The sequence below is a fragment of the Cavia porcellus genome, unplaced genomic scaffold, assembly GCF_034190915.1.
Source record: "Cavia porcellus strain 051 isolate PalLab524CR breed Dunkin Hartley unplaced genomic scaffold, mCavPor4.1 scaffold_27, whole genome shotgun sequence".
In the NCBI taxonomy this organism is placed as follows: domain Eukaryota; kingdom Metazoa; phylum Chordata; class Mammalia; order Rodentia; family Caviidae; genus Cavia; species Cavia porcellus.
This window is the reverse complement of record NW_026947510.1, coordinates 15,797,240-15,807,104: the sequence shown is the minus strand read 5'-3', so window position 1 is coordinate 15,807,104 and position 9,865 is coordinate 15,797,240. Positions and strand designations below refer to the sequence as shown.

At 44.4% G+C, this 9,865-nt stretch overlaps 1 long non-coding RNA gene across 1 annotated transcript; it reads right to left on the bottom strand.

Moving 5' to 3' along the window:
* Nucleotides 1-4,083: 4,083 nt before the first annotated feature.
* LOC134473498 (uncharacterized) lies at nt 4,084-9,072 on the bottom strand. Its single transcript, XR_010043746.1, has 3 exons — nt 8,657-9,072; nt 5,418-5,600; nt 4,084-4,996 (listed from the first exon to the last, which is right to left on the bottom strand). It is a non-coding gene; the product is annotated as an uncharacterized LOC134473498 (long non-coding RNA).
* Between the last annotated feature and the right edge of the window lie 793 nt (nt 9,073-9,865).

Here is a 9,865-nt window from a genome sequence, read left to right as displayed (position 1 = left end):
ACAGTGAACTCAGGGGTCCACTAGAGAGGGCCCAGCAGAGACTGGAAGGGCACATACTTCCTCCAGCTACGATGGTGGACGTGGCACCCACGGGCATGTGGAGTGCAATGCTTTGGGAGCAACAGTTGCATGAGAAGTGTTTGGTACCCAGTTGAATAAATGTTTAGATCACTGCTTGCCCACAATTTCCAATTTATACAGGTACCTAAGGGGCATTTCTAACTTGTGCTTTTAAAAAATTCAGCAATAATGTACTAGGATTTCTGCATTCATTATGTATCATGTTTTCATAAAAAGATGGGCTGACCAGAGTTTGCAACTGAGCCTGGTGTGCTTTTCAGAATTGTGAGACTAAAGCTACTAAGTTTTGAGGACTATATAATTACAAGCTGGATGTGAGCAGGGACTTTCCTTTAGGGGTATTATACTAAAGAAAGGACTTCATGTCCTCATCTCTGGAATATTTCTTATTTGAAAAGACTGAGCTATTTATAATCCTTGAGGGTTCCAAGTCTGGACTCCTGAAGGTTATATTGCTTCAAAGACTTCTGTGTACTTGAGCGACCCTGGTAATCTTCCCAGGTTCTTCAGGTTATTTTTGTTTGTGTAGTCCTAGGGCCTTGTTTGTGGTAAGCATCGACTGCCATTGAGTTATACCCAAGCTCAGGAGCCATGCTCAGTACCAGTTGTGGTTTGAAAATCTCTATTCCTTTTTCCAGGAACCAATCTGTGTCCCCTGAAAGTTTATGTATTGAAAACTCAATCCCCAAATTCACATCTTAGTTTTACTTGGAGGTGGAGCCTTTGGGAGAAAATTGGAATCAGATAAGGTCATGATAGTGTCTCCAAGTGTATTTATGAGGAAAGACAAGTAACCCAAACTGGCACATTTGCTCTGTCTCACCCACCAAATGATGCTCCAATCGGGTTAAGACCTAGGAAAAGGTTCTCACCAGAAGCCAAGCAGATGCTAGAGCCATGAGTTTAGACTTCACAGCCTTCAGAACCATGACCTAATAAACCCTTATAAATTACCTGGTTTCAGGTATTTTTTAAATTGCAACAGAAAATAGACTAAGATACTTTTAAGGTTTAAAATATCACCCTATGAGTACAGGATTAAAATGAGTTGATTTTCAAGCAGAAACCTGATAAGCATTTTAAAAATACCAAGGCACAAACCTCTTCTAGCTCATCTTTCAAGATGTGTGAGTTCATCCTCCCTGCCCAGCTCCTGTAGGAGCCTCCAGCACAGTAGGAACCTCCAGAATACTGCTGCTTTGATCGCAGTACAACCTTCATTGGTTCACTCAATCTTTCACTCACTCCACAACGGCGATAATGTTATGGTGACCCAAGACCCATTAATGAAGAGACCCAAAATTAGTGAGGCTGAAACACTCTGGAACTTAGTCCTTGCTTAAGTTAGTAGTGCCTGGTAAGTGCGCCTAGCTGCAACGTAGCTGATGAGGGGCCCAGGCTCCTTTCATTTGGAACCTCACTGTCTTCTAGGGGCTCCTGACAGTTGCCTTCAGAGGAAGATGAACAATGTTTGGAAGAAGCACCCCAACTTTCTGAAGGCCTGGGCCCATCACCTGGCTCACATTGTCTCCCTGAGGAGCAGCCCTGGGACTTCGCACCTGGCTGCAAAAGGAGCCATCAAAGCCATCATGTATTGACAGGGGCTGCCTAGGCTCCATGTACCCAGCAGAAGTGGAGAGTGAGTTTTGGTGGGCAGCTGACCATCTCTGTCACAGGGCCAACTGCTTCATTGATGGATACATCATTTTATTCCAAAATGGATTTCAAGGACCTGCATGCTTCCCTAGGTCCAGCTTCCCTGGGTCTGTTGACTACTGTAAAATATTACTGTGATAGGATGCTGTTACCATCTCCGGGTTGTATGAGAGAGGAGCTGGTACCTCCTTGCTGAGGAAGCAAGACGTCCGTGCATCTTATGCAACACCTGTGCCCCAAGGCACAGCTCCAACCTCATAGATACTAAACAAGGTCTAAGTGTCAACTGTCTCTAGATAGTAAGTCATGGATGATCCATGTTTTCCAAGTTGTCTACAATGAACATGTTTTACTTTTTTTTGTACCAGGGATTGAATGCTTTACTTTTATAACTGGAGAGATGTTCTAGCACTAGCATCTAACTTCAAAGAATGTGAAGTCTAGGAGTGGCCCCAGAGTTCTGCAGCTAGATGGTGTAGCTCTAGAAGTCACTTCTTGGATCTTCCAGGCGGGAACACAGTGACACTGGTGGCTGCCTTGCCGACATCAGGCAGGTGGCCCACTCTGGCCTTCTCCTGGCATGCTGCCCTGGGTATGCTGGTGTTTTGATAGCTATAGTCATGTGGATAATGGGCAGTGGGCCTGAGATAAGAGAGCTACAACAAAGGACCAAGAAACAGAAAGCCAAATCTCTGCAAATTGACCATCAGGCCAAATTAAAGGGACAAGATGGGACATAAAAGAGTGAGAGGTAATGGCTGAGGGGTAAGTCAAGGCAGAACAACTGCTCTACCCAAGCACAGAGAACCTATAAGGACTCCACAGAACTGAGAATCAACACTGTTTAGCAGCAAAGGCACTGGCAAATGCCAGATGGTGGAGGATCTGGTTTGGGGTGAATCTTGCCTTAAGCGTGAGTCTTTTTATGCTTTTCCTCCAGTTAGGAAAGATGAAACATTTGCTTGAGTATAGCAACCTGGGAGAGGAAGCAGATCATGACATCTGACCAGTCATTTGGATGGCTTCATTCATTCAACGAATACTTCACAAGCATTTACCACATGCTGTCCACATGCCAGGCACTGCAGACACAGAATGAGATGAGCTCCAGTCTTCACGTAACCTGACTCAAGTCAGAATTTGTGGGCTGCATTGGAAGCCCAGTGCTGAAGCTTGCATTATGATCTCCGTAACAAAAGTTCACTGAGCTTATGAAGTGCTGGGAAACTTCCCTGGGTTACACAGCAGAAGCAGGGATCTAAACCTCTGTCTCTTTCCTTCTAGTTCTGTTTATTCTTATGCTCCCTTTTGTATCAAGAAAGTTGTATTTTTTAATTGAACTTTTGTCCCACTTGAGTTTTGCCCATGAGTCATGGTAATCCAGCTTTCACTTGAGAAAGAAAAATACAACGCAGGGCTGAGTCAATAAGGCTGCTCAGAGATACGGGCTGTCATGTCATCAGCACCAAGGGTCCTTGTAGTGGTGTGTGATTTTAACTGTGCGATGTCATGAACTGAGAATGAGTGAAGCTGATATTCTGGAAGTGAATTCAATAAACTCCACTTACAATACTGACCGGAGACCTGATACCTCCACCACAGTCACCTGGGGCAGCAGCTTTGTCTCCTTTTACTGCCTCCCTAACACCTGCCGCTGTGCTGAGCAAACAGCAGGTGCCTGATAATTGTTTGTTATTAGGTGCACACTTCATTAATTTCCTTCAGCATTTCTTTTCATGAGTTCACTGCTTTCCTTTCCCCCTCAGTTCTTCATCAGTCTCATGGAATACTGTTGTATTGAGGGTTTGCAAGGGGATAGATTTAATACAGGACACAATTCAGTAACATTCACCCCAAGAGTCAAATACAGAAGAGTCAGAAGAGTGCAGATCTGTCCATGCACTAGAGATTCAAAAAGTCCACCCAAGGGCCTGGGTTCCACGGCAGTGTCCTGACCTGATGGGTCCAGCTGAAGACCTATAGCCATGACAATGTCCTCCATGAGTCCAGCTGGAGGCCCAGAGCCCACAACAATGTCTCATGCAAGTCTGTATCAAAGATCTGCACTTCGAAGGCCCAACAGCCAGTGGTGGAAGCTAGAAAGTCTGTGCCAGCAAAATAAAAGGTCTGTACCAGCAGACTGAGGCATCTGTACTGGAGCCAGCAAGCCACGCTCAAAGTAAAGACCAGGGCTCTCCAAAGAGATTCACAGCCATTCTCAGTGACGGTGAGGTCCCGAGCTACTCCGATGATAAGAACAACCGTATTCATATCAGGAAAACCAGTGTGACAAGCTTTTCCGAGAGAATCAACAACACACCATCTTCCCCTCCAGTTCTCCTGGCAACAATTCTCAGATGGGGCCTCCACCCAGTACCACGCTGATTCACTTTAGCTGGATGTTACAAGTTGACCATTGGACTACAAATACTTCAGCCTATTTTTACTATGGTATTTCTTTCTTCCCCATCACATGATGAAACAGTGGTACATTACAGTCAGGATCACACTTAGAGAGTCTTTTTACAGACAAAGGTGTGTCTGCCCTGACTCACACACACCTGCCATCAGCAAAGCCTTGTTATTGTGAAATGATATCATTAAAGTTGATTTTCAAATATATTTCACTTCCTGTGAAAAACTCCCATGACAAGTGTTCATTTTCATAGGTGAAAATATGCACAGCCGGGGCTGGGGATTTAGCTCAGCGGCATAAGCGCCTGCAAGCAGGCAGTCCTGAGTTCGATCCCTGGTACCGATAAAAAAAAAAAAAGAAAGAAAGAAAGAAAATATGCACAGCCTCAGAACAAGGGGAATTTTTATAACTCAAATAACACAAGCTGCTTCAGAGACTTCACCATGCACCCCTCTCCCAGTCTTCTGAGAGGACCTGGGCTGGGTGCTACTGCGTGTCAGGCAGCTTCATGTTTCCAAAGTGACTCGGGGTCTTTCTGAGAGTCTCTGCCTTCTAGCTGCTGGGAACAGGTTTGTTAAAGAAGTTAAACCGTAACTTTCATGCTTCCTTGGCATCTGGAACTTGACAGTAAATTTCTAGTTCTTTTTCCATGTAAAACACATCCCCGGTTTTTATGAACCTCGGACTTCATTTTTCTCCTTTTTGAAGGTTAGCAGACTGGCAGTGAGTTCCAATAGAGCCTCTCCACCTGCCAAGGCCTTGCCATTGCAAGAGAACTTAACACGTTCCTAAACTCCAGGTCCTTGTATACTGCTGTGATTGTCCAAAGGCATAAGCAGGGTCCTGTAATTAGCAAATACCTGTTAGACACACGAGGGGAGGGGCAGCAACCCGGATAGGAAAGAGGCACACCTGAGAGACCTGCCTTCTTCATCAAGATAAAAATGGTAAAAATGGCAAGGAGCAATGTGCAATGAGCGTGATAATGATTGTGCCCACAAGTCCAGGAAGGGAGAGGACAGCATAACCGGGGAGGTCAGGGAGGAGAGGTCAGATGTAACCATGCTCTGAGCAGCTGCAAGGTCATATAGAGCAGCTCAGACTGGTGATTAGAAGAGCAATAAATTCACCATCACTTAAAATTAGAATGATGGCTTTATAAGTAAACCAGCCAAAACAAGATAGTGTTAATAAAATGTAGACAATGAATCAGCAGCCACAATCAAACTGGCCATAAATTCCACAGAGTAACTTCAGTTCCTACCTTTCTTGAGTTCCCCAGATTCCACCTTCTTATCTTGATTCCAATCCCAGCTTTATTTCAGAGGAAGACTTGTCAGGAGCTTTGAGTGATTCCAGGCCCAAACCTGGAATGAGGCCAAGTGGGGTCAGCCCTGGATCCCTTGTCCTCCAGTTGGCGATGATAAACCCCGGGAGGCTCAGCTTCCTGAAGTTTAGAATGAAGTTAATAACCTCTACTTGGACAGACTGTTGAGAAGATTACCTAAAGCAACGTGTGTAGGGTCTTTAACATAGTGCCTGGCATGTGGAAAGTGTTCAAATAGATGACAGTCATTGTTGTGTAGTTTGATTCCTCTGGTTTAACAGGCACAAGTGATAGGCAGACATTTCTTCCAGCGAGGGCATGCGACAGGAACATAATAAATTATTACTAAATGAATGACTGAATTAATTACACAAAGGTCCTTTCACTTCATTTAAAAGCTACCATCTATGAAATCAATATGGGTTTCATTTTATAGACCACTGACACTTGAGCTTTATTGTTTTGAGGGAAATTTGTAACAGAAAATGCTCATATCTATCTATTTGACCTCAGAAATGATAAGCAAATAGTGTCTTTTTAAAAAAATTACAAAGAATTCCTAGTGAGGGCTTCCATAAATGTGCGAACATAAAATGTAATCAAGGAAATGCAAGAATGATTCTATTTGGTACAACATATAGTGACTCTGCATTCAAATTTGTTTTCCTCCAGTGAGGGTTTCTCATCTTCTGCCCCACGTTGGAAAGCAGCCAGGTGAAGCTTTAGGAATGGAAACACACGACTGTTTAAAATAAATCTGCCTGCTTAGAAAGAAAGATCCATCACCCAACAGAAAACAATTGCTCAACTCCTCTTTCCCAAAAGAGGGCTTTTGAAGCAAGGTTACGTCCACAAATGTTGAGATTTCAAAGAGCCATGTCAAGCCCTGGGCGCAGGGTCAACCTGTTGAAACATGTTAAAGAGAGAAATATCTGGAAAGATGTTGGCATTGAAGCAGTAAGGCCGAAGGATAAATGGATTAAAGTACAGCACAGCGCGCCAGGACGCCCGGGCCTGGGGAGAGAGCACGCGGTAAGCTGGCTCAGCACAGGCTGCTCCGCACTCTGGACACCACACGGATTGCGTTAACTTCGCGGATCAAGAAGATCCTGATCTCTGAAGCTACTGTGTGCTTTGACCAACTTCTTAGCATCGACTGGAAGTAAAACTCATTTCTGTGGTTACAACTGCACCTCCAAACCCCTCAGGGAGCTCCTCAGGTGCTCCAAGAGTGCATAATCCCTGTGTGGCTGCACAGCTTTGGTAAAAGTTGACAGCAGTTAAAACAAGGGCCCTCCACCTGCTGCCTCTTGTTGGAAGGAAGAATGAAAAGACAAAGTGATCAGAATGTTACAAAGTGGGGCCCTAATTGCCCCCCCCCCTCACAAAGACCAGGCCCTGATGTGAAAACAGTGTATTTGTCCAGCTTCTTATGCTTGGGTTTCTCCTCTGCCTATTACAACACCAAAACTTGCAAGATGGCCAAAGTGCATGTTCTTCTGCGCTGTTAGAGGAAAAGCAGGGCGCTGCCCTACTCTCCGTGCCCAGTACTAGTGTGACTCTGGTGGGTCCTGAAAACCCAGAAGATCTAGACTCAATTCTTTATAAAACAGGGTACAAGCGTATGTGGGGGAGACAGTGAGAACTCGGCGAGTGAGAGAAGCCCCTTCTAATAAGGCTCCTTCTGGACAGAGGGTGTCCTCTTGGCAGGGTAACCACCCATGAGCAAGGTAAGGCAGAGGTGTGTAAAAACCCTCCGTGAATGGGCTTTAAAGATTCAGTGTATGTGCACGTTGCATATATGCTAAAATGCACAACTTTAGGGCATATGGTTAAAGATTATGTCTTTAATCTGAAGAAAGTGGTATTTCCAGTCCCCACCTCCTGAAAAACCTTTATAATGAAGATAGAACAATCATGCGGGTCCCACAGGCTATCTGGCAAACTATGGAGAAGATTACAGAGGTATTTTTCTTTTCCATTTGGCTAAAATGTATGCACAAAAACTAAATCTGAGTTGGCAACAAAATTTATCCTTTCTGATTACTCTGTTGACCTGCAAGATAAATTATTTCTATTCTTTGTTTTAAAATATTTTTACAAATAAACACATTTTTTAAAAAGCAGAGATATTTATCTTGTTCCTGTTAAAAGAAATATGTTATTAGTAAATTTAAAGTTATTATATTTAAAGTCTTTCTAAGCTTGTTTACATAGTTTTAGTTAAGTACCTTAATGTCAGTAGTAAAAAATGCCAAAAAAGAAGTGTCCTATTCCAACCAAGCTTGAGCATAACTTGTTAGAATGGAGATAGTTTACCCCCTAATTAATATCATAATTATCAAGCTCAAGAAGCTTTGGTAAATAATAGTTTAATTAAATTACTACCAAATTATCTAGTAATGCTGCAAAAGCAGTCATTTAAATCATGAAACTATTCTTTAATAGAGCCTACAAAAGTGTTAACAAGGCTAATCTCAGGACTGTATTTTAATCAGTTATAAAAGTCAAGAATTATTATATATATAAAAAAGAGATCATTCAAATATACTGGTACAAAATTTAGTCAAATCCTGACTTAGCTGCCTATCAGCATTGCTATAGAAAATCTTTAACATTTCAATTTCCTTTAAAATGAATGAATAGGCCAGGCATGCTGGCACACACCTGTAATCCCAGCACTCAGCAGGCTGAGGCAGGAGGGTTGCCAAGAGTTTGAGACCAGTCTGGGCTATGAAATGAGTAGAAGGCCAGCCTGAACTTCATAGAGAAACCCTGTCTCAAAAATAAAGCAAAATATAGTAAAAGAAAATAATGTAGGCAGAGTAATCACCCTACAAGGTTTCCACGAAGATGAAATGAGTTGCATGCATCAGATGCTTCACACAGGACCACGTACATGGTTAATGTTTATTAACATCAGCTGTTGCTACCGACTGGCCTCGAAGCTTTGGTGAAAGACAGCTGAGCACTCATTTGTCACACATTTATAAGTAGTTTATAAAAATCTTCAGTTCCCTAAATGCCCATTAGGCCTGCCCTACCTGCAAAGAAAATCGTCTTCTCACTTCCTATACACCTACCTACCTCTTTCTGGAACTTTCAGTGCCAACAGGCAGAGGACAGGAACAAGTCTAACAAATATAAAAACGCAAGCAAAAAGGAGACAGACTCACTGTCTGATTGTTTCAGGTCCCGGGCGCCTCCCGCCAGGCCCTGGGCCAGGTATGAGGTGTGGAGGAGTGCTGGTTTTCACGACTGACCACAGTGGCGGGTGCATCTGCACTGCTGTGCTCTATAAAATATAGTAGGTGTTGCAGGTCTGAGAGGGCTGACTGGCTAGACTAATAAATGTCACACCCTGCAGCTTCTAAGGGAAAACAAAAGTGTCGCAGTCCGTGGGCAGCCTTGCTAGCAAGGCCAGTTGTCTGGGCCTGGGTACAGTCAGTCGGGTGAAACACAGAGAGAGGGAAGGGAGGGACGGCACCCATCAGTATCACAGAGCCAGAAGTGATGCCTGTCCCGCTGCTCTCTTCACTAGGGTACAGGATTTCTGGTGAAGCTCAGTGAGAAAACATGTGCTTAGAGTGCTGAGGTCTGGGTTCAGCCCCTGGCACCACCCAAAAATAAATAAAAATTGAAAAGATAAGAGGTCTCCTGCTTATGCACAAAATCCTCCAGCTGGGGGTCTGGTCCTGTGGATCGACCTGGCTCCTGCCTGTGTCTGGCTCCACAGCCTGTGCTGCACCCGGGTTCCCTAGGGGATCTCATGCCCATTGGGCTTTGCAGTGCTGTGCTGTGCACGCTTCTGGAGATGCAGTAAGAATTCCCCAGCAAAACAATGGCTCCAAAGACTGACAGGGTCTCCTGCTCAGTGCAAAGTGACTAGAACAGTGACAAGAGCCCAGGACAGACACGACTGCTGCACTCTACAGATGGCCAAAGTCGCTCACCGCATCTCTCTGGTTCTCAGCTTCTGCTTCTATACGTGTGAGCCATAAGGCCCAAGCTGGCCGAGCTGCAGCCCTGTGACAGTGGACAGCCTATTGCTGTGATGTTCTGCTGCCCAGTGCAGCACAGGGCTGAGGAGATCACTCATCCGAGCTCTCACCTGCTCCTTCTCCAAGCCCCTCAAAACCTGACCCAGCCAGCCAGCCACAGACAACAGTTTTCTAGGCCCTGTTGTAACATTGCATTCTCTCAAGAGGGTCGAGGGCGGCTGAGCTGACAGAATTTAAAAACAGCATTTAGACTTTTACTGTCAGGTAAGACAAGGCACGCACAGGGTTTCAGAGAGACAAGTTGGTACATGACTTTGATCTTTATCAAGCTATGTAAAAAGTGTAACGTGAAATACAAACTGGGCAGATTCGCATGTGTCGTGG